The 25,639-nt window shown below is 37.5% G+C and overlaps 1 protein-coding gene, 1 non-coding gene and 1 pseudogene across 3 annotated transcripts in view; 1 reads left to right on the top strand and 2 right to left on the bottom strand.

Annotated features, from left to right (window-relative positions):
* Window positions 1-25,639, bottom strand: part of BCKDHB (branched chain keto acid dehydrogenase E1 subunit beta) — a 729,304-nt gene that overhangs the window by 302,602 nt on the left and 401,063 nt on the right. The gene's annotated exons all lie outside the window — the stretch shown is intronic.
* TRNAE-UUC (transfer RNA glutamic acid (anticodon UUC)) lies at window positions 1,293-1,364 on the top strand. Its single transcript has one exon. It is a non-coding gene; the product is annotated as a tRNA-Glu (tRNA).
* Window positions 9,170-10,927, bottom strand: LOC115854706 (mitochondrial ribonuclease P catalytic subunit-like; annotated as a pseudogene).

Below are 25,639 nucleotides of genomic sequence, written 5' to 3'. Positions count from 1 at the left end.
TAAGGTAGATAGCTAGTGGGAAGCAGCCGCATAGCACAGGGAGATCAGCTCCGTGCTTTGTGATAGCCTGGAGGGGTGGGACAGGGAGGGTGGGAGGGAGGGAGACGCAAGAGGGAAGAGATATGGGAACATATGTATATATATATAACTGATTCATTTTGTTGTAAAGCAGAAACTAACATACCATTGTAAAGCAATTATACTCCAATAAAGATGTTAAAAAAAAAAGACAGTATATAATTAAGGACTAAATTGTTTAGTATTGACTATATGTTGCAGACTTCAGAGAGTGGAAAAATTTCATAAACAAGAGACAGGAGTTGCAGTGAGACTCAAAGATGATTGATATAGAACACAGGCTGGAGCGTGATAGGAGTGGTTGCTGACAGAGCATCAGTAGTAAGTAACTACCATCAATAACCCAATCTTTGGACTTTTCCACCCAAACACAACCTTCTTCCTATACATATAATTCCAACAATAGCAATAGCAACAATAGCATGTCCATATCTGACATAAAGAAAATATCTATATTCCAAATTAAAGCATGTGCGTCTTCTCCCCAAAAGTGAATACCCACAATCATTCAGCCACCATCGCTATCTCTGAGAGATAGTCAGTCCTTCTCTATCAAGTCAGTCACAACTTTGATCTGCTACCTATGGATCAAATAAGAAAGTTAATCACCAGTAATACACACTTTATAAAATGCTAGAAAACAACTAGAAGGAAGATATACTTGAGACTGCTGCAGGGTTCTTCCTCAATGAGACAGATCTTTCCCTTCATTTAAGGAGCTCTGAGTCTATGATCTGATTCAGGTCAGGCAAGTGTGGGAGGGACTGTGAATTTCCATTGTAGTGAGTCACTCAGGACACTGCCAAACCTAGAGATTTTTTTAAGTAGGACCTTAGTAGGATATCATCAATTTCAGTCCTAGAATCCCGCATGATCAGTTAGCCACTTCCAAAGTCTTCTGTGTGTCAAACTTTATTATTAACAATCTCACCCTGGTGATTATTACAGAACCACACCACCTTCCTTGGCTTATTAAGTGCTGCTAATTTGCCCTCAGTCGACCAAGGTTACCAACGTACATGGTGGTATCATCCCCTCCTAGAGATGCTAACCACTGCAGTCTTTTTCACGAATGCTGCACTCCCCTCACCAATGAATTTCTTAATGTCTAGAAGTGTTTTCTATTATCCCCTTAAGGAACAAAGTTGCGAAATATCAAATCTCCCTAAATTCTTTGGATTTATCTTTCTACAAGGTACCAATTTATTGGGAGTTCCCTGGTGGTCCAGTGGTTAGGACTTGGTGCTTTCACTGCCATGGCCCGGGTTCAATCCCTGGCCAGGGAACTCCCACAATCCACACCACAAGGCTGAAAAAAAAAGGGTACCAATTAATTTCTGGTATTTTAACTTCATCAGACACCTTCCATTGATGAGTCCAGGTTTGAGGCAAGCAGCCAAATAATCCATTAGAGCCATTTCCAGGTGCTCAAGCTAGTACATTGAATCTCTTTATTTATTAAAGCATTTATTCAACAAATGTTTATTCAGTTTTCATTAGGTATCTGACAATATTCCATGTGCTGGAAAGACAGCATTGGATAGAACAAATAAAATTCCCTGGCTTCCTAGAGTCTACATTTGATGGGAGAGAGGAGAAAACAATAAACAAATAAGTATTTCTAAATACATAGTGCTTCGGAAGATAATTAGATTGGTGCTCTGGAAAGAAACAGAGCAGACTAAGGGAGATTGGGAGTACTGGGGTGTATAATTTTAAGTATAGGGATCAGAGGAGGCAACTCTGAGAAAATGACCTTGAACAAAGTCTTGAAGGATGTAAAGAAATGGGCCAATACAAATATACGGGAGGAGAGCAGGCCAGGCAGAGGCCATAACAAGTGCAAAGGCTCCGAGGCTTATCTAAGAACAGAGAGGAGGCCAGTGGTGCCAGCACAGAGTGAGCAGATGGAAAATAATTGTTAGCATGATACTTCAGATAAACTCATAGTTTTGGAAATTAAATTGAATACAAGTTGAATTTTCCTCACTCTCCCAACTCAGTTTCAGGTTTGTTAAGAACATGTGCTAAAACTTATCACTTTATATTAGCGAATACTTCATAGCCACCAGTGCCACTGGTTCTCTCAAGTATAGGGGTTAAATTAACTAGAATAATTCAGAGCCGTTCTTTCCACCATAGTCATCTCATAGCAAGTTTATCAATCGTCTGTTGTGATTCTCCCTAATCACCACAACTACGGGGGAATTATCAGTGCGAGCTGGGTGCGTATTACAAAGTAGGAATAGAAGGCTAAGACTTCAGCATCCTGATCAAGGGTCATTAAAAGTTCTTTTCAAACAAAGCAATAATCTTCAGAGAGCTTATAAAAGAGCCTGGCAACATCTTCCAACTTGTCAATAAATATATACTTTTTATAGTCTGACTTTTCTATTTGTAATTGGCATGCTTTAAGGGAAACACCCAAGTCATATCTTTTGAGTGGGGAAATTAATTATTGATTTGCCTCTAGGCAAATAACTTCATTAAAGTTGTGTGCTGAATGCCTGGCTTGTTTAAGAAATTGAATGTAGAAGCTCATTTCTTATGCAAAAATTTTGTGATTCACCTCAGTTATCAAAACAGATTACATGTTGGGAAAATAATAAATAGGTTTTAATATGAAAAAAGCGTGTACTAATAATCCATAAAACCAATAGCAAAGCCTCATTGAAAAGCCAGAGCTGCAACCTCATGTTAATGGATGACGTTACAGAGAAATGACTTTTCCATGGAAGTTTTCCTCAAGTAAACTGCTGATTTAGGACTGCTCATCTGTATAGAGAGATTAAGTAAATCAGGATGGAAACAATAGAATTTCTTATAACCCCATTTCAGTGGAAAGGTTAATTTTCACTTTATTGGTTGAATCTAGTGTGTGTACCTGTCCCTGTTATTAAATTACTTACAAACGCAATCTGATGCCATCATCATAACAGTTTGGGGGGTCAGGTATTATTATCCCCATTTTACACATAAGGAAATTGAGGCTCCAGGGTAGCTGGACCTTCCCAAGATCATACATAGAGAAAGTGGCAGAACTTCTGATGCTACTTTACCACACCCCAAGCTGGCCCTGTCATTCTCTCTTGCCTCCTGGAATCAGGAGCATTTCCTGTAATGCCTTTATCAAACTATCACTTATCATCTTCCTATAACATTTCCTACATTTTTTTCCAGGTTACTATTTATTAAGAAATCCTAGTCATTGCAGAAAACTATCCTGGAACGTTGCAAACACTAAATTGGTCTATATTATAGCAAGGAATTTAACAACCAAACAAGCAAGCAGTCTTGAGATTTAAACAGTGCAATTTTCTTCATGGTTGTGTTTGCTTTTAACAGAACATGAAGCATACACAGATTCATACAGGTCTGTGGGAAGCAATCTTTTCCTTTAAATACTGAAGAAAATACTCATGTATATATGTTCATATACAAACTATCATGAAATATTAAATTAATGTTTTGGCTACAACAAATACCTACAAGATTCTATACAATTTTCTTGTGCTTATATATCACTGTATTATTAACTATATTACAACTAGTGCTATTCCTAAAAAGACTATTGTTTCTTAGTCTTTGAGTATTATTATGATTACTATCAATATTATTATTAAAAGTTAGACCTGTCATTTAGATACTTTGTTTATGTAATTTTTAGGCAAACAGCTTCCAAATAATATTTATATGGTTAATTATTTTTAAAAGGTCCACTTTAATTAGCAAATTCTTAATTCATAATATATGTGCAGTATAAAAACTACTAATTCCAACATCTTTGTGAGTGTGCTCATATTTTTTATTTTTATTATGAATCATATTTTTCTACTTATTTTCATGTCTCAGTTTTGATTTTATATCAGCCACTGTGAGTGAAACAATAGCTGAGACTGAAATTTGGTGATATTTTCCATAGAAACAGCTCCCCTTTCTTTGCCAGACATCTAGAGTAAAGTCCTGTGGTTCTAAAATTGATAAATCTATTTCATTCAAAGTCCTGCTAAATGATATACGGGAATAAAGATGCAGACTTATTAGAGAATGGACTTGAGGACACGGGGAGGGGGAAGGGTAAGCTGGGACAAAGGGATAGAGTGGCATGGACATATATACACTACCAAATGTAAAATAGATAGCTAGTGGGAAGCAGCCGCATAGCACAGGGAGATCAGCTCGGTGCTTTGTGACCACCTAGAGGGGTGGGATAGGGAAGGTGGGAGGGAGGGAGACGCAAGAGGGAAGAGATACGGGGATATATGTATATGTATAACTGATTCACTTTGTTATAAAGCAGAAACTAACACACCATTGTAAAGCAATTATAAAAATGTTTTATAATTCCAATAAAAATGTTTTATAACTCCAATAAAAGTGTTTAAAAAATAATGATATATGAATGAGAAGAAAGAGGTGTGAAGAGAAGCAGATGAGAAAAGTGAAAGATGAGAATTACTAATTATTTTTAAGTAACAGAAGAGGAAAGACAAAGGATGATAATAGTCATCATAATACAAACACTTATGAACAGTCACCATACAGAGGGAACTCTATATGCTTTACAAGCATCATATATATATATATATATTTATATATATTTATTTATATATATACTTTTATATATATATATTTTTTTTTTTTACAAAGTAGGCAATGAAGGTTTAAGGAAACAAAGTAATGTGCCCAAAGTTACAGATAGAGAGTGACTGAATCAGAATTTGAACTGAAGGCTGTCTGATGCCAAAGTATACACTTTTACCAGTGTAATATACTGCCTTCCTAAAACTCTGATGAATCCTTAATAGATACCCTTAGCTCTAGCAGTTACAATCAGTGGTGTAGATTTAGAGGACAATGTTACACACAATATCATTTCAGTAAAAGCAAAGATCCTGCTGATGTCTGGTACATGTATTTACACTGGCTTTACAATGTTAGATCACATTTTTAACTTGGAAAAAGTTATCGAACTGTCTAAGAAACAGTAACAATTTGTTTCATTATTTACTTTTTATTAATAACTAAACTCTTTAAAGGAAATGCTGTTCCCAAAGATTTCAAGCTTTTATAAATAAAACATAACTAGATGATATGAATTTTCCATGCAAATGGAAGATAAATCAAAAAAAAAACCCAAAAAACTTCGGTCTAAATATCAGGGGGGAAAAATTCCTTAAGAAGTCAGCCTTCACTATTAATAACACCAAGAACCACTTTAGGCCAATGACGGACAACTCAGGTAAGAGAAACTTGTTTTCTCTCCTTATCTTTCACCTACGCCTACTCACACACAATAATGCTTTTGCATCTCACCCTTCTTGCAATTCTCTCTCTCTTTCTCTCTGTGCATGGTAACAATATTTCTTCAATCCGATGGCTTTCCCTCTTACCCATTGCTCAAGTTCACTATTTTTGCATGACTTTATAACTTCCTAAGTCTCTTCCAAGTCATACTCACTCCTTGTTCAGACCTTCGGTCTTTGAGATGTCCGTCAATCCTTGTGTCTGGCAATCTCTACATCAAACGAGATTAGTAATCATACATACTTTGAAACCTGTGCATGTGATCAGGTGAACTTTAGAAAGAAACAGATGTGTAGAAATCTGGGAGGAGGTGTAACCCTTCGGAAAATAAAATTTTCATGTGCCAATCTGTTATTCATAGCATCTTCTCCACACAACTTGTAAATTATTGCCAAAGGACTTTATTTCCCTTGGAGATAACACTTTCTAAATTGTTTAGACATGATTTACGCTACTTACCATTTTTATCTGACTTCATTAAATGAAGAACTAATGAGTCAAAGCATCATTATCATTTCTTTCCACCATCATCACAATAAGAGCTGGTAGTTTTCTGGATAAGGGGTGGAGTGTAGGAACAAAATATCAGGTAGTATTAGCCTGACCATGGTGTAGGATAAAACAACGTAGCTTTACTATAAATAATGTTACTTAAATACAGTTTTCTTAAATCATTCATGAGCACCATTTTTCTTCAGAGAAGAAAATGAACCTTCCCAAAACTGACTATATAGACATCACAGACTATCCATAGCAAAGAGGCAGTAGAACAAAACCACCAAGATAAACAGCAGTACTTACATAAGTGACTTGTTTACACCTGAGTAAGGAAAAATAAAAGTGTTTGTATCCTATTTTAAGGTAGTAGTTACAAGTATGCATGGATAGGAAAATGTATCACCCTAAACCCCAAAGTAACATTTATCACAACTCAGATCCATCTTAGGGGGGCCTGGGGGGTGCAGGTGGTTAAAAGGTGAGAACAGCTCTTGTATGTGCTGTTAATTTAAGAGTGCAACCAGGATCTATAATTACTTCTGAAAAGAACAAGTAACGACTGAGTATATTAACTGTCAACAAACATCTGCTAAAAGTGGTAATTAACACCATAAGGCTCATGGAACTCAAGACAGACATCAGATCCTCTAGGTAGCACCACAGTAAACGTTTGCTGGGACATCAGACCATCTTAGCCTTGTCTGAAAATTTCCCTAGTTAAATACTCCTGGTTTATAGTCTAAAAAGCCTGCTTCAGAAAAGCGTGAGGTGTCAAAAGTCCACACTAGTAGGTGTTTTTAAACACTAAGTTCACTGGAATATTTGCAATGAAATACCCGGTGTCAGGTCTCCAAAAATAAACTAGTAACAGAAAGGGAGAAATAACTAAACAGTCAAAACGGTCATTGCATAATCCATCTTCTAAAGCCCTAACGTAATCTTATCAAGGAAACCACTCGGCCTCTATTTGCTATTATTTTAAACAACTTTTCAACAGATTGTTAGAATAGAGCTTCAGGGCCCATATTTGAAAGTGGACAGCTACACTCAGAACAGAAAGAAAAGTCAGGTGACAGTCGACACCCAGTCAGGAAGAGAAGAAGGGGAAAAACTATAAAGAGAGCATCAAGAGTTACTGAATGCAGTCATCCAGTCCACTTTTTATGTCTGGGACATTTCCTGTGTTCAGTATTGAAATGGCTTCTAACAATTCCTGAAAGATCCGTCTCTTTTCAGAAAGTCACTCAGGTCTGTGTCACAGTCAGCTGAAAATCCCAGACACTAAGGCCCGCTTTAATGAGACTATCTTCATATATGTAATTGGAGGTCTACAGGAGATACACACATAAATGTTACAGACTAGAAATTGCAGCATGTTGACATGATGTTTGCATCATAATGTTAATTTACATACACTGCTTGAGTTTTCTGTTCAATTACATTTGTTGCTTCATTTGCATAAAGGTGTAGATGAAAAATTAATATATACTCAACAACATTAGTTAGTTATTAGGGAAGTACAAATCGAAACTACAATGAGATATTCTCCAGGATGGCTATAATTTAACTAAAATAAAATAAAACAGAAATAAATGTTGGGGAGATTATGGAGAAATTGGAACCTCATCCTCATACATTGCTAGTGAGGGTGTAAAATGGTTTGGCCACTGTGGAATTTGATGTTTCCTCCAAAAGTTAAAGATAGAGTTACCATATGACCCAGCAATTCTACTCCTAGGTATATACCCAAGAGAACTGAAAACATATGTTCACACAAAAACTTGTACATGAATGTTCACAGCAATATTAACCATAACAGCAAAAAGTGGAAACAACTCAAATGTTCGTCAATTGATGAATGAATAAATGAAATGTACATACAACAGAATATTGTTCAGTCATTAAAAGTAATGAAGTAGTGATACATGCTACAACTTGGATAAATCTTGAAAATATTATATTAAGTTAAAGACGCCAGACCCGAAAGGGTACATGTTGTATGATTCAGTTGATATGAAATGTCCAGATTAGGCAAATCCGTAGAGACAGAAAGTAAATTTGTGGTTGCCAGGGGATGGGGGTGGGAAGCATTGGGAATAGAGCTTATTTTGGGGGGTGATAGAAGTGTTTGAGAATTAGTGGCAATAGTTGCACAATAGTGTGAATATATTAAAAACCACAGGAGTGTGTACTTTAAAATGGTTAAAATGATGAATTTTATGTTATGTGAATTTTATCTCAATAAAAAAATGAAGAAATCAAAATACGTACATTTTGTTTCCATGTTATCATTTTCTAAGTCCACTGTGTTTAAATGCTTCCACAGATAATTAAATGCATTCAAAAAGTTAATGTTCAACTCTCTGATCTGACAAGCAGGATTGTTTCTGGGTACTTCATAATGTTCCAGTTCCCAAAAGAATACACTTTACTGAAACTTATAAAATATTTAAGGGGATATAAGACTTTAATATAGAATGTGTTACCTACATAATACTCTACCATGCCATTCATATTCCTCTTGGAAGAGGGCAATCTTCTCCTCAAATATTCCATATAGTCTTAGAAACAGAGGAAAAAAAGGTAAAAATTATGGCCTATTTTCAGATAGGTCTAATAGAGTTGGTCAGTATTATCTCTTCTATGGGATGTACTTTAAAGGAGAGCAATTCAGAATAGCTGAGGATTTTCTAAGCAGCCCACTCCAATTCTTCTTTAGACAGGCACTTTGTTTCCTTTAAATTTTAAATTGTCTTCAAAAAAAATTTTTTTATATATATATTTATTTATTTATTTTTGGCTGCGTTGTGTCTTCGTTGCTGTGCACGGGCTTTCTCTAGTTGCAGCCAGCGGAGGCTACTCTTCATTTCGGTGCGCGGGCTTCTCGTTGCAGTGGCTTCTCTTGTTGTGGAGCACGGGCTCTAGGCATGTGGGCTTCAGTAGTTGTGGCACACAGGCTCAGCAGTTGTGGCTCGCAGGCTCTAGAGCGCAGGCTCAGTAGTTGTGGTGCATGGGCTTAGTCGCTCCGTGGCATGTAGGATCTTCCCAGACCAGGGCTTGAATCTGTGTCCCCTGCATTGGCAGGCAGATTCTTAGCCACTGTGCCACCAGGGAAGTCCTCCCCACAAAATTTTTTTTTATTAAAAATCAATTTACTGATATGCAAACCAACTGGACCAAACAGGACAAACAGGATAGAAGCAATACTCTAAACAAGCGTCAACTTAAGAGCTGTGATGCCAACCGGGAGGACACCCAAACACAAGTTTAGCATGGGGGTAAGAGTCTATGTCTTCTGGTGAAGGCAAAGCTATTTGGTTGGCCCTTCGTAGGAATATCTTTCCACCAGGTCGTCATTGTAAGGTATGTGCCACGAGCCTCCAGTTGTTTGCACCAGGGTGTCAAAGATGAGAATATGCTGAAAAGTTATTTTTGATCCCGGATGCCTACAAACAATTGCTAGCTGATGTCCTTGCTGCCACTTAAATAACAGGTGTTGGGTCTTGGCATCAGGAACACAGGCCTTGTGGTCCCGCATCAGATCTTTTGTGATAAACTTGCAGTGGTTCCCTGAGTGCAGTGTGGCATACAGAAGGAACGACATCCTCTGAGATGTTGTCAGCAAAAAAAAAAAAAAGGCTGGCTTGCTTTGGCACATTTTCCATATCATCCTTCCTCCACCAGGAATTCTGCATTAACATATGCTTCCGGCCCAGGACCAGCACTTGAAGATTCTGCTTGGCTAGTTGAGAGACCACATCCAAGAGAACTTGAGAGTCACGAGCCTTAGGAAACATTTCGGCAACATTGAGCTCATCAATGACAATATCAAAAGGAGGACAGTATTTTACAAAGTTCTGAAATCTCAAGTTCCTGAGGCGCTGTCTTTTTGTACTGGTCACCTCCATCTATCACATCCCTCATGATTTTTTCCCTTGAGAAATTCATACTCTTCTGAACTCAGGTGAATAGACTCTACAGTTTTTCCACAGTCCAAACACTGACGACTTTGCTGGACTGTGGTGAACTGTCCTTTCCATTGTTCTCCAGGAACACTTTCAAACCATGCTTTTATACTGTGGGCAAATGACTCCCCAGGATATAGCTGATTATTTCTTAGATACAATAGAATGTCATGTAGTTTGTTTGAATGCGATCATCTTTCATGTCTTTTCCAAAATCAAAGAAGGCTTTTAATGTTTCCAACATAGGAAAAATATCATGACCTAACAACTCTTGATACAAATTCCAAACTACACTTACATCTTGATGAAAGAGGGCTCCCTGGATACAGTCACTATAGTTCTTTTTTTAAGGAATCATGACTTGTTTGATGTCCTCTAACAGCAGCAAGGCCTCTCTCCATCTGTCTGTATGGATTAATCCCTGGATGAGAAGAGCGTACCCTCCAGCTTCTAAACGCTTGTATCTGGCTTTCATGATTTCATAGGCATCAATGATTTCGATGTCTGCTTATGAAAAACACAGAGATACAAATACTTGACCAGCGAATCGTAGCCTACAATACCACTGTTTTTTGCAGCTACCTATGCCAGCACAGATTTGGCCACAACTACAGAAATATGGCATTTAACCATCTGTGAAATGATCCAATTTTCAAAGTTAGCCTTTTCTTTGAATTCTTCCTTAAGTTTATCCCACTCTTCTGAATTCAAAGGTTTTGTCGGGACTTGAATAATGTTCTTCACAGGTGGCAAGACGTGCTCTTTACTCAGAGGATTCATCTGTTATCGCTTCTTAAACGCTCCAGCTGCAAACATGTGAGCAGAATCGGCAGAGACTTGCTTATTACTGCCCTCATCTTTTTTCCTGACATATCTGGCTTTGGCTATTAGCAGATTCATTGCTTTAGTATTTTGTGGAGACACTGTTTTAAGAGAAAACCACTTCTTTCAGTTCCTGAGGCCATAACAGTCTTTGAGAAAGACAGAGAGAGAGAAGAGTGACCTGGGCCTAGCCCAAGGTATGGGTTGCTCTTCCAAAGTTTAGGAAAGCTTCGAATACCAGTGAAATAGAATGTCATTATGCAGTTAAGTCAGCACCAGATTGTGAGAGAGATGTTCAAAAAGCCCCAACTTCTACAGCATAATTAAGGGATTTGCGGGTAGGGGGCAGAGAACCGAAGCGCAACTTTCTAAAAGATGATTTTCAGCTTCTCACAGACAAATCAAATGCTTTTGGGGCTAGCAGCAACGAAGCTTGGTTGAGATCTCTCCATTAAACAAGGATATGGGGACATGCTACCTTGGTCGCAAGTTCCAGGACCAGGGGACAGAGCAGGAATTCTCTGGTGCCTGTTACATTCCAGTCCATGAACAGCAACACCCACGTACCATACAACCATAAACGCGGCGGAAATTCCCAAAAAAATTTGTTTAAAGAATTTTATTATTAGATTTTCTAAATCTTACTAAGACAAAGAATTAAGCATTAAAACATTACCTTAGGGTTACTGAATATACTATTTTTTTTGAATTTTATTTTATTTTTCTATACAGCATGTTCTTACTAGTTACCTATTCTATACGTATTAGTGTATATCTGTCGATCTCAATCTCCCAGTTCATCCCACCACCAACCCCCCACCGCTTTCCCCCCTTGGTGTCCGTACATTTGTTCTCTACATCTGTGTCTCTATTTCTGCCTTGCAAACCGGTTCATCTGTACCATTTTTCTAGATTCCACATATATGTATTAATATACGATATTCATTTTTCTCTTTCTGACTTACTTCACTCTGTATGACAGTCTCTAGGTCCATCCACATCTCTACAAAGGACCCCATTTCATTCCTTTTTATGGCTAATATTCCATTGTATATATGGTTCTGCTGGGGTTGTCAACCACAGTAAGGCACCCTCCTCGCCCTCACAAAATAAAAATACAAATTCTCTTTCTCTCAGATACAAACACACATGTAGAGGTGGGTACAGGAGCTCAGATCAGCTAATCAGATGCTCTCCGGACATTTCCACTCTCAAGAGGGCACCCACAGGGTCCAAAAGCAGCACCCAGAGGTTTGGGCCTCAGATTTCTGAGGTGAAGTCCCCGTAGCTTCTCAAGTTTTGTCTGTCCTAAGGCCTGATTTTCCAAATCTTCGTTTAATTCTCTAAGCAATCCATTATATCTCCAGGATATGTCTTCTCCCTTGTTTGACTTAGTCAAAGTCATTTTCCTTTGCTTACTGCAAAGAACCCTAACTGATGCGGCAGGGCTCACATTCAGGGCGTTCTGAGGCAGTGCAACTGGTAGAAACGGCCTTGGACTTGGTTGGAGTTGCGGGGGGAGGGGCAGGTAGAAGGCTCCCAGTCTTGGTTGAGCCCTGATTCCTCACGTAACACTGAGCAATCAGGACACTTCTCTGAGGTCCATATCTCACAGTTACTAAATAAGGAGTTGAGCTTAGAGGCTTCTTTTTTTCCCAGCTCAAAAACTGGACAGTTTTATGAATGAAAGGGAACTGAGTAGGACAGGAGAGCAGGCTAGCATAGACTTGCTTTGCCAATATGACTTCACAGGACTTGGAGGAACTTTTCTGAAGGAATTGTGGCGACTCTCAGCATTGTCGCCCTCTACCACCGAGAGGACTTGGCTAGGAGCTAGTCGGCTGAAAGCCAGTGGGAGCTTTGCCAACAGGACCAGCTGACCGAGTCCGAGGCCACATCCATGCTGCCTGAAGTTCCTGCCAATAAGGGGCTGCTTCATCGAAACCTTGCTGGGGTCTTGCCAACAGTTACCATTTCTAGAAAGGTGTCAGCCCATGGTGACCATATCCAGCCCTCACCACCTTAGTGTGAATCACTCTTAAAATGTGAGAGAGAGAAGAGACTGCCAGCTTTTGCATATATTTCTTGAGGAGGATGAACAGAGGTTTCCTACCAGTAATACATTGTGGGTTTGATTCCTGGAAGATGCGTGCAAGGGAAAGCACATGGACCTGTGGAAATCTCCCCAGGCCCTAGGGTCCCAGTATGCTGTGCCCAGGTGTCGCTTCTCAGGTGGCACACAACGCACAACCACAGGACACCATGACACGGGAGCACAAGAGGAAAAACCAGGGCGGGCAGAAGCTGTCACGCTTCCTGAAGAAGAGCCTGGAGAAATGGAAAATGAAATCTGCCCAGAAACAATGAGCCAACTTGCTCTAACAAACAGTATTAGCCCCAAGGAACTCTTAACTTGTAGAAAACGTGTAACAGAATGGAAATAAATGAACGGTAATTCAGGGCACCATCTTAGGTTCTGCTGACCTCGTGGTTGGAGAAACTCTGCAGAGTGAAAAAATGTTTTTTGAAAGTAAGGCTTTCCAAGCTAACCGGGATCCCCAGAGAGTAGGAACCCAAGAAAACGATGTAGTACATTTTGGAAATGTCTCCTGTACATTCCTCTCTTCTGTTGTTAAATTACACCAAAGCCCAAGCTAGGTACCACTGATGAACAGAAGGCTCATTTAAAAGCCAAAGATATAAGTGTTTGTTCTCGAAGTAAACTGTGATGTTACCTATGAGACCAGGATAGTCCTACTTGAATGACTCTCGAATCAGGCAGCAAAGACCAAGCTGCACAAAGAGAGATGAGAAACAGTTAAACAGCCAAAAACAAAGAAGAAGAAAATGGACGTATCTTTGTCTCTTCTTTATTCCCAGCTACTGAAAATGAGTAAGAAGGAATAAAAGAGATAGATATATTTGTAAGTACAACCTACACATCAAAACTAAGGGATTTCTAAATATTGGAGGGAAAGCTAAATGTCACTCACCCTGTATATTATATTTGACCACCTAAATTCGAGTTATAGGAGTTCCTTCAAATTGGGGCAGCACAGGAAAGAAAATATTTTGCTGTAAGCAATAACCAGAGTGCATTCTCACGGAAGCATCGTAAACCCGTTGCATTGAATGCACCTGGGTAGTAGCTCACAGGAACTGAGATAGTTAAGCAACATTTCCAAAACTGTGCTCTATATAAATTAGTTCATTGAGATATTACATATCTTCATAACAGCCCCTCCACGATAAAATAATTTGAAAACATTCACTTCCTGCAGATGTTCAATGCACATTAGCATTTTAAAGACTAAGAAGCTCTGCAGTCAAATAGCTTATTTATCTTCATATAAACTAGTGTTTCTAAAAATTATTTGGCCATGGGACCATTTTTCATATAAAAATTATTTTAAAATCTTCTGGAATAGTTTTCCAAAGAATATAATTTAGAAAAGATATACCTACAGAAATTAATGAAGTTTAAGTTAAAGCTAAATTTTTAACAACTGTAGGCAAGGAGATCTCTTTTTCAGTTTGTACATGATACTAAATACAAGAAAATTACAAGTTCAATCTGAGCTTCAGTGAATTTGTTTGCAATGTGGCATCAGTTGAGGAACAAAGTTCTAATTCTGTTTCAGCCACTTGCGGGCTTTGATACTGGACAACTTAACCTCGATGACTTTCAGCCTTCAAGACTGAGAAAATCAGATGCTCAACGTTGCTAATTACTAGAGAAATGCAAATCAAAACCACAGTGAGGGGGGCTTCCCTGGTGGCACAGTGGTTGAGAGTCCACCTGCTGATGCAGGGGACGCGGGTTCGTGCCCCGGTCCGGGAAGATCCCACGTGCCGCGGAGCGGCTGGGCCCGTGAGCCATGGCCGCTGAGCCTGCGCGTCCGGAGCCTGTGCTCCACAACGGGAGAGGCCACAACAGTGATAGGCCCGCGTACCGCAAAAAAAAAAAAAAAAAGATGCATGCACCCCAATATTCACTACAGCACTGTTTACAATAGCCAAGACATGGGAGCAACCTAAATGTCCATCAACAGAGGAATGGATAAAGAAGATGTGGTCCATATATACAATGGACTATTCCTCAGCCATAAAAAAGAATGAAATAATGCCATTTGCAGCAACACGGATGGACCTAGAGATTATCATACTAAGTGGAGTAAGTCAGACAGAGAAAGACAAATATCATATGACATCACTTATATGTGGAATCTAAAATATGATACAAATGAACTTATTTACAAAACAGAAACAGATTCACAGACTTCAGGAATAAACTTATGGTTACCAAAGGGGAAAGGTGGGGGGAGGAATAGATTGGGAGTTGGGGATTAACATATACACACTACTATATATAAAATAGATAGTCAACAAGGACCTACTGTATTGCACAGGGAACTCTACTCAATATTCTGTAATAACCTATATGGGAAGAGAATCTGGAAAAAAATGGATATATGTATAAATGAATCACTTTGATATGCACCTGAAACTAACACAGCATTGTAAATCAACTATACTCCAATATAAAATACAAATTAAATTTTTAAAAAGATTTTAAAAACAGAAATCTTGATTTCTTGGCAAAAAAAGACTGAGAAAATCATTAAGATATGTGTGTACATAATTTAGCACTATATTCAGCACATACTATGTACTCAAAAACAGTTTGTATTATGGTAAGAAAATCAGTGTGTAGCAAAGAACTAGGTCCATGAATAAAGAAAAAGCCCTAAATAGAACTAGGACAAAATTTCTCTATGAAAGCCCATTTCTCAGGTGCCTTAATAAAGAAGAATGCACACTCAACAACAGACCTAGAGGCCGGCATGCCTAGGTACTATTTATACATGTGCACTAATTTATGTAACACTCCAGCAAATTTTTTTAAACAGCTATGTGCTCCTAAAACAGGCCAAGTTTTTTCTTGACTTAAAGTCTTCATACTCCAGTGACACCGTGGATGGACCTTGAGAACATTATGCTAAGTAAGATAAGTCAGACAGAGAAAGACAAATACTATGTGATATCACTTAGATGTGGATTCTAAAAAAGCCAAACTCTTATAAACAGAGAGTAAAATGGTGGTCAGCAGGAGAGGGAAGGTGGGATATGGGACAGATGTCGTTTAAGGGCACAAACTTGCAACAAGTAGTAAATAAGTCCTAGATCTCTAGTCCACAATATAGTGAATATGGACAACAATATTGTATTATAATCACCAAGTTGCTAAGAGACTAGAACTTAATTATTACAACCACTGAAAAGAACTTATACTTACGTAATGTGATAGAGGTCCTAATTGTACACTAAAATGACAATCATCTTACAACATATAAATGTATCCACTTTTTTTTAAAGTCTTCATACTCACTTCCCTTTGTGTGGAATGGCTTCTCCCACATGTGCATATGGCTTGTGCCCTCAGCTCCTTCAGAGCCCTTATCTGTGAGGCACCTAACAGGTGTTCAGACCTCTGACCTGAGGTTTTCCCTGATCACCTTATATAAAATGTAACAATCCCTACCCACCCACCAACCTAAAACTGACATGTCTGCTATTTTTCTCCACAAGTATTTTCTAACACCCTCTGACATACTACATATTGACTTGCCATTTGTTTACTGTCTGTTTCCCCTACAAAAATATAAGATGTCTGGAGGCCTTGTCTGTTTTGTTCATTCCTATGTCTTCATCTCCTTGAATAGTTCCTGACCCATAGTGGGAATTCATAAATATATGAATAAACAGTATGAAGATAAGTATCTTCTTTTCACCTCCTCTCATTAGTCTCCCAGGGACAAAAGTATACACTCGATGCCGTTTTTTAAGTCACCATTATTATTTTTACGTTGCCTTTTTTCTAAAAATGTTTTCAAGTGTCAAAATGAAATTTAAAGCCTTTAAAATTCAAACCTGCAACATTAATACAGTATTTATGCCTTATAAATCACGAATTTATCCTTGATGCTTTTTCTCCATACATTACACAAAGCATACTCCATTAGTTAACTCAAAAGCAATTTCCTGGATTACATATACTTACCCTCACCAATTCCCCTACATTCCTTAAATTTTAAACAGAATAGTAACATGCAGCTTTGTCTTTAAAATCATTAAGCTCTTCTTTATCTTATATAAACTCCTAATCCTCTGAGCTAGGCAAGTAAGTATCTATAAACACACTGCCCCATGAACATGTTTTATTACCCCCTTATCTATAAAAGAGTTTGGGCTTCAATCAGCCTAACATCTCATCTGAACTTCTTCCAACCCTTCTAGCCAGTCATTCTTGGCATGGATTGGATTCCACCTAACAGAGATTGCCCAAGTTTTGCCGAACGTAGCAAATACCCTCCCTCTACTCAAATTAACGCATAAATATTAAATACATATCTATATTGTAAATAGATTTAAAATATACAAGTAAGGCTATTTCTCTTACATACATCCACTGAGAATACTTCTACCAGGACCAAGAAGCAAATACTTCTCACAATAATTAGTTGGACACGTCATGAAATGTCTATGAAGTGAAGAGTGAGCTCCTGCTCTCATCCCATCAAACTGTAGTTCTAGCCCTTTACCACTGGCTTCAGAAAAAAAATGGACAAGACATTTTAGAAACATTCCATGTGGTAGAGAGAGAGAACTGCTAACATGTGATGGTCTAGCCTGCAGTGTGTCTACCTCCTTGGTACACTGAAACCTTAATAAAGATTTAAAAAATAAATAAGTAAATAAAAATAGGTTCTGATAGGGAGGGTGGGAGGGAGGGAGACGCAAGAGGGAAGAGATATGGGAACATATGTATATGTATAACTGATTCACTTTGTTATAAAGCAGAAACTAACACACCATTGTAAAGCAATTATACCCCAATAAAGATGTTAAAAAAAAAAAAAAAAGAAAAGGAATGGATACATTTAAAACATTCTGCAGCTTATCAATTTATTTTAAACATGTGGCACGTTTGACTGAAATCTGGAATTTCATTCCAAATGATTGAAATAAAAATCATTTACATGCACAAAAAAAAAAAATAGGTTCTGGACTCTGTCAGATGAAACGAGCTGGCTTTTCTGTGGCATCAGCCTTGTGTGCCAGTGTGCGCAGGGTCCTCTTTCCTTCCCACTGCATCTCAGAGCTTGAATTTTCACATGGCAAAGTCCAGCCCATGGAATCACTGGCTGCACATTGGAGAATATTAGAGAGACCAAGAAAGGGTCTGACTTCTTCTAAAATGTATTACTGACATTTTTCTAACTATTGAATAGAGACGATTCAATATCCTACCCTGGGCATAACGGGCTGATTTATAAGACATACTAGCCTGGTCCAGTAATAGAGAAGAAAGAGTAAAGACAAAATTTCATTCTTTCAGCCGTCTGAGGATTTTTCCATGCCAAATGCAAAATATCTCTTAAGTTCAGGGCATTTTGCATGATGTTTCTATTTTTTATGTGCTCAATTTCAATATGTAATTCAGAAATATGAAAATCAGGCTTTTGTTCTGACTCTTTTGTGTTCAGAATAATTCATGTTACTGAAGTCATATTTGCCATGACTTGGTGGACGTTTCTGTTGCTAAAGGCAGGTTATTTTTCCCTTTTCTAGGATCTTCTGGTCTACAATTAATGTATTAAGGAAATAAAATATCAGGGTTTTTACTAGAAAATATGCTTGAATCCAAGTTCTAAATATGCATATTTGAAAGTATTAGATTGAATGACAAACCGTGGTACACAAATACTAACCACGCCAATCATAAATAGTACGCATTATAACCTGGATATGTGCCCGACACTTGCCCGGCCACTTCACGTGAAATAAACTTACACTTTACACAGGGCCTTTATTTCTAGGCGTGGCCGCAAATATTCGCTTCATTTGTATTTCCATGTGATAACTGGAAGGCGAGTATTATTTTGCTTTCATTTACATGTAGAAAAACGGTGACAACGTTCATGTTTTCTTTATGCAAAAATTAAAGCAACGGCTTAATGTTTCAAGGAAGTCAGGAGGCAGAAGGAAGTCCAGTGTCTTTATATGCTTCTACTTTTTCCTCAAGAAATAGTTTCTATGAAATTATATTTGCCAAGCATTAGACTTCTCAAGTGCTTTTCCATACAATATCTCATTTGAACCTCACAATTGCTCTCTCATGTGTGTGCTTGCATGTTTTCCACTTCGGACAGTAATATTTTGGCCCTTCTTCCAAAAGTAAGCATAACCCCATTTTTTGTGTGTGTTAAACTTTTTAATCCAGTTGTGTGAAACAGTCTTTTTAAGGCCCGGGTAAGCTGTAGTTTTCATACTTACTTAGAACAAACACATTTCAAGGGCATCCTGAACTCCCATGGTCCATCACATAGAGGACAATAGCACAGACTGGGAAAATGAGCTTTGTCTTGATAAATGAACATATTTACAGGCACATATGCAGATAAGCAGGTGTTCTTGAAAATTGTCACTCTTAAGAATCTGCTATTTATTGACACTTCCTTCTCTGTTTTTCTTATATTTGATGGTTTTGTTAGATATGACATAACATCATTAATTATGACTCCACTAATTTCAAGTTTATGTTATATTGGATGAAGAAAGAGTTGGCCTTTTCTTCCACCTACCTTTCCTTCCTTCCTTTTTTCTTCCTTTTCTTCCTTTTCTTTCTTTTTACTTTTCCCTCTCTTTACTTTCCTCCCTCTCCCATTCTTCTTTCTTTTGTTTTTAATTAAAAAATTTTTTTTTACTTTGACTTTAAATTTAATTTTTATTTTATAGTGGAGTATAGTTGATTTACAATGCTGTGTTAGTTTCAGGTGTACAGCAACGTGATTCAGTTATACATATACATATATCCATTCTTTTCTCAGATTCTTTTCCCATATAGGTTATTACAGAATATTCAGTAGAGTTCCCTGTGCTATACAGTAGGTCCTCGCTGATTATCTGTTTTATATATAGTAGTGTGTACATATTAATCCCAAACTCCTAATTTATTCCTCTCTCCCCACCTTTCCCGTTTGTCAGAGTGACTGATCCAAGGTCACATGGTCACAACTCTGGCCTTCTGGTAGGTATCATACTCTTTCCTATACAGCACACCACAGCAAAAACTTGACTATTTATTTTTCTATAAAAATGTAACTGTGCATTGCTCCCATGTCTTAAAATCACCAAGAAATTTTCACTAGACCTTACTACCCTCTACTTCTCTCTCTTTATAAGTTAAAACTATAAACACCATGATACTGGCTTTCTAGCCAGCATACTGGAACTCATTCTAAAATTAGCTTTCAAGGCAGTCACCTTGAGAATCTTTTGTCCTGTTACAAACATACCTCACTGATCAAAATATGTTTAAAATGCTTTGGGAATTACTTTGAAAACCAGGTTACAGGCCACAAAAGAATATCACTTTCTTTACTTCATAGTTACACCTCAATTATTTTTTAAATTAGTAACATTTTAATCACTCACTTTCTTCACCAGATGAGACTCTGATTTCTTTGGATCTTTCCCAAATACAATATTTTCACTCAAAGTATGAAAAATTTTTCACTGTTAAACATAATTTTTAAAGTTTGCCACGGTCTTGCGGAACGATTCCACAAGAGAAATTCCAAGAATGACTTGTCCAAAGGCAGCATCCCTGAAATGAGTATGGAGCCTGCCAAGGTGATGTCTTGGACGGGACTAACTTTCCCTTAGCTTTGAAATTTTATTCAAAAATAAGTTTTTGAAACTTATAGTCACATATCATGTATATATGAGTCAGCCTATACCCACAGTGCTTACGGAGGAATTCTACATAAATGTCTAAAAAGGAGAGGCTGTTCCCACGGCTGCCAAAATAAAGTCCTCTAGAGATAGACAGTGATTTTCTGAACTAGCAATGCTTCCATTGACAAAGGACTTCTGTTTCTTCCGATTTAGCAAGTTTCAGTTCAATCTACCAATTTTCCCATTATGCCACTTTTAAGAAAAAGGATCATTTTAACCCCAGTAAAGCATTTCAATAAATTGCCCACTATCAAAAGGCAAAGGATGTGTTATGACACCTCTTTCCTGCCTCAGAAATAATTTTTCTGTCATTTTGACAAGTAAGTGAAGCATCTCTTTCCCATCTGAAAAAGTCAGTTGGCATTCCTTCATCAAGTAAGCTTCCAAGTGTTTCTTCATTTGACCCTCAAAACACTTTTTAACACTTTACTTGTGAGTGATGTCAACTGGTATGCAAGCCACTTGGTACATTCCCAGACCCTTTAAAATAATTCCATCATACTGGCTAATCCTAGGGGGTCTCTCCAGAACTAAGTGTGCTTGTAAAACTGTTCATAAAAGGGTCTCTTATTTCTGTCTCTACTTCCTTTAACACCCTGGTTTTGTTTTACTTGGACCAAGAAACGCATCAAATCTCAAAGCTTAGAATATTGGTCCATTTTTCAACCGCTTCAAGGAGCCTGTTCTCTGAACCCTCATCCTTCTTACTAATACATTTGATTAAAGCAAATTCCCCTTTGTGAAACCAGAAACCAAATGTTTCTGCTTTACTCCTAATGCTTGCATTTGGCTTCAGTCTTCATTAATTAACCACTTGGATATTTAAAAGTCCTCACCTCTTTTTCCCAGTACGTACATAGTCTTCAAAAGTCTTTCAGCAGTTGGTTGAAATGTTTAGTCTTGCTTGAAATTAATTTTCCACTTTTATTGTTCCAATGATTTGGCAGGTTTTATGTCTTTATAATAACTCCCCAGAATCCTTTGAACCTGTTATGCTTTTTATGTTTGTGCTTGATATGTTTCCTTAGCAACACGTCAATTCTGCCAGCTCTGTTCCATGAAATTTAAAGAGTGAACATGTCTGAGATATGAATATGAAGACGACTTTCATAGGTTTTGATGTTTTGATGGTCCTTAAAATAGTTCTTAAATTATGGCTGCGATCAGAACATATACCTTTTATTTCAACTCCACTTTTTTCAACCAATGTGATTCCTGTGTTTCTTTGATTCTTTTCTACTTCCTTTACTAGAGCAAGTTTTTAAAACTTGGTTAATTAATAAGATCACGGAAATATTACAGTAGGCAGATTTTATCAATTCCAGAAACCAACAGTTTCCACAAATCTCACCACTTTAGCTTTTTAAACACATAAATGAATCACACTAAATCCTCATAATATTATTGTTTGGCTGCAGAAATATCATCTAGCCATTCACTTAACAACTATTAATCTGGCAGTATTGAATACAGATTTTTTGAAATTACAGAGTATGCTTTACTGAACATTTTTCCATTTCTTGTAGGTCATTAGATTCTGCTAGTCTCTGTACCTCCCACTGAATGGGGTCCCCACCAAAAATAAATGGGGTCATTTTTAGTAGTGCTCTAAGGCAAGAGCAGTTAACCAACACATGGCATTCCTGTCCTCGCTGACTCAGAGGATGACTATCACTTACCTGGAGACCAAAATAATAGTTATGAAAAATATGTATATATTTCAAGCCCCTATGTGGTGGAAACATCACGGGCTTAGGGGCAAACAGATCTGAGCTCAGATCTTGGCTATGCTCCTTACTGTGTGACCTGGGACAAGTATGTAATCCTATTGAGTCCAGGTTTTCTTACATGCAGCATGGATTACTATGCTAATTAAATGACATATATGAAGTGCTTGGTATGTAGTTGGTATTTCTTGAGTAAATGTTTTAATTAACACTCTTTAATGCATTAACGTTGGAAATTAGAGTTTTCACAAAAACAGTACCTGTGTCAATGGTTTAAATATTATACAGTAAATCCTTCTCATCCATGAAAATTCCAGTAGTAAGAGAATCCCTGTTGAGGAACTTAGAAGCTTACAACAAAAAAAGCGTTCAGTTCTGTTTTTGCTGTGTTTTGAAGCTGAGTTGCCAGTTGCATAAACACTGAGGGTTGCTCTGTTCCTTTGGTAAATCAATCTCATTATCAATATGTAATCTCTCTCTTTATTCCTGGTAATATTTCTTGTTCTAAAGCCTACTTTGACATCAAAATTAAGTCTTCTGGTTTCTTTTGATGAGTGTTTTCATGATATATCTTTTCCTATCCTTTTCCTTTAATTCATCTGTGACTTTATATTTCAAGTGGAACTCATAAACAGGATATAGTTGGGTCTTGCTTTTTAGTCAATCTGCTTTTTATGTGATAAAATGACATAATTTATGTATTGACATACAAATATCACTATGATTTGGTTAAAAAATCACCCATCTTTCTAATAGTTTTCTATGTCCCACCTGTCCTTTGTACTTGTTCCTCTTAAATATTTTTTATTCCCTTTTATCTTTTCTATTGGCTTATTAGCTATACCTCTTTGTTTTATCCTTCGTAGTGGTTGATCAGGGGTTACAACATGCCTCTGAAACCTGTCACACACTAACCTAATGTCATTTATCATTACACATACTGTAAAAAAGCTTTCAGCCATACACTTGCATTTCTCCCTCTTAGCTTTTATGCTGTTATTGTCATGCATTTTACTTCTACATGTGTCATAAACCCCACAATTCATTGTTGTTATTTTGACTTTAAACAATATGTTATTTTAAAAGATTTTTTTAAATAAGAAAAATATCTTTTGTATTTACCAACATTTTACCACTTCCAGAACTCTTAATTCTTTTGTCTTTCCTACAATAAGTATACAATCCTATGAACAAAAATTAAAATTATAAAAGTTATATTCAGACTCAGTATAGGCTAAAAATCTCATCTAATAGTCAGATGTCCAAAATATAATAAGGTATACATTGATAGCTGTTAGAAATTTTCAGGCTATTTCCAACCTTTAAAATAAAATCAGACCAAAATAAGAAGTTTGCTCACTCGAAGTTTAAATTATTTTTAAAAAAGAAAACATATATTAGTGAATATTTTGTCAAATCTAGCATCATGGGATCACTAGTCTATTTTATCTCAAAAAGAGCAGTGGGAAGCAGGGTCCCTTTCATCTCCAAAGAAATCCAATTAGTTTATCAATTTCTACTATTTAGAACAGCAATATATCCCATAATTTCTGACCCTAAACTCCCAGCTTATTGATGATTTTTAAAATTATCTTCATAGAGGGACAAGTCTGACTTCCTGCATCCATCCCCTTTTCTAAAGCTTAAGAAGTCATAGACAAGAGAAAATCTTTTTTGTTCTTTGATTAGACAAACTATAAAATGGAAGCAGAACTTTCTAGGAAATAATACCCTATCAGCCAAATAAATTGACAAAATTAGCACCTGTTGATATGTTGATCAGAGATAATGTATATTATACACTTTCATTCAAGTCCAAATATTAAAGCATTCAGTGCCAACATTAATTTTGCTTTCCACCCAGAACTGACTGGGTATTAAAAATAGTTAGGTAGATTTTGCTAAGTAATCAATGAAATAATAGTGACAATTATATCCTGGTGCATTCTGATCATGTTATGGTAGAAAATAAGTTGGAGGTTGGGACGAGGAGACTCAGTTTGATAAGTATAGAAACAGGGCACAATATTTCTAGCACCTAATTCTACTGCAAAGATCAAGACATATGGCAAAGCTGTTTTTCAGTCAATAATTATTGACTCAGAGCCCACAGTGTTCTGGGTGCTGACATACACCAGTAAACAAGACAGACAAAAATCCCTGCCCTTAAGGAGATTTTAATTCTGATTTTTATAGAACACAAACACAAATCCTTCTCTCTTTAACATCTCGCAACGCATCATGGAACGTAACCATGTCCCAGTCTGACATTTCACCTGGTGCCACTTAGGAATCTTGACATAATGAAGAGGAATAAATCTTTTTAGATCGGTGCTTAGATACACAAACAAACTAGATACACCCAACATAGTAACCACCTTTTTAAACCATTCACAAATCACAGACCCGATTAACATATTTTTTTCTACTCCACTGTGCGTGAAAATAACAGGAAAGCTGTTTCCATTACCAAAAGCTCAGGCACATGGACTAGTTTTAGGGCCAATGGAAGTGTGGAAGTTTGTCAAGGTGTGTTGGAAGGCTGGTACGCAAACTGGTGGGCATCTAATATTTAGATGTGGTGAAATGGAAACGTCATGGTACTGGAAACCAGAAGACCTGCCACATCTTAGAGAAGTCTCAAATTTGGGGGTTTGCATGAGCTCATTCCTTTAAAAAAAAAGTTCTGAACCACAGTCACATTCAGCTCTAAAACTTTGACTCCATGTTTCCCTAGGCAAAACCCAAAGCTCCAACTCCTGAACTTTACCTGCAGGGTGCGGAAGACAGTCTTGTACACTAAGAAAGGAGCAAACAATACGGTAAAGATCAATAGTCTCAGACATACTTCTCTTCCCACCACTCAGTTTCTTCCCAGTTGCTTTCCTTTCATGTATTTGGAGAGTCTGATCAAAACGCAAGTTAGGGCTTCCCTGGTGGCGCAGTGGTTGAGAACCCACCTGCCGATGCAGGGGACGCGGGTTCGTGCCCCAATCCGGGAAGATCCCGCATGCCGCAGAGCGGCTGGGCCCGTGAGCCATGGCCGCTGAGCCTGCGCATCCGGAGCCTGTGCTCCGCAACGGGAGAGGCCACAACAGTGAGAGGGCTGCGTACCGCAAACAAAAACAAAAACAAAAAGTATCAGATTTGTCACTTTTCCATATAAAAAGTAGTGGTTTAGAGTATAGTATTTAGACTAAACCGACCAGGGGTTGAATCATACCTCTACACTATTATTGTGTGACCTCAAACAAGTTTTTAATCATTCTGTTCCTCAATCCATTTGTAAAAATGGGGGTAAAAATAATATCTACCTGTTAGGATTCCTTGAGGATCAAATGAATTAGTGCAAGAGTAGTACTTAGAACAATGCCTGACACCCAATAAGCACTTGATAAGTGTAAGGTGTTGTTAATATCATCATCATCACCATCATCACCA

The sequence above is a fragment of the Globicephala melas genome, chromosome 14 (assembly GCF_963455315.2).
Source record: "Globicephala melas chromosome 14, mGloMel1.2, whole genome shotgun sequence".
NCBI lineage: Eukaryota > Metazoa > Chordata > Mammalia > Artiodactyla > Delphinidae > Globicephala > Globicephala melas.
The sequence above is the reverse complement of the archived record's forward strand: the minus strand, read 5'-3'. Positions and strand labels throughout refer to the sequence as shown.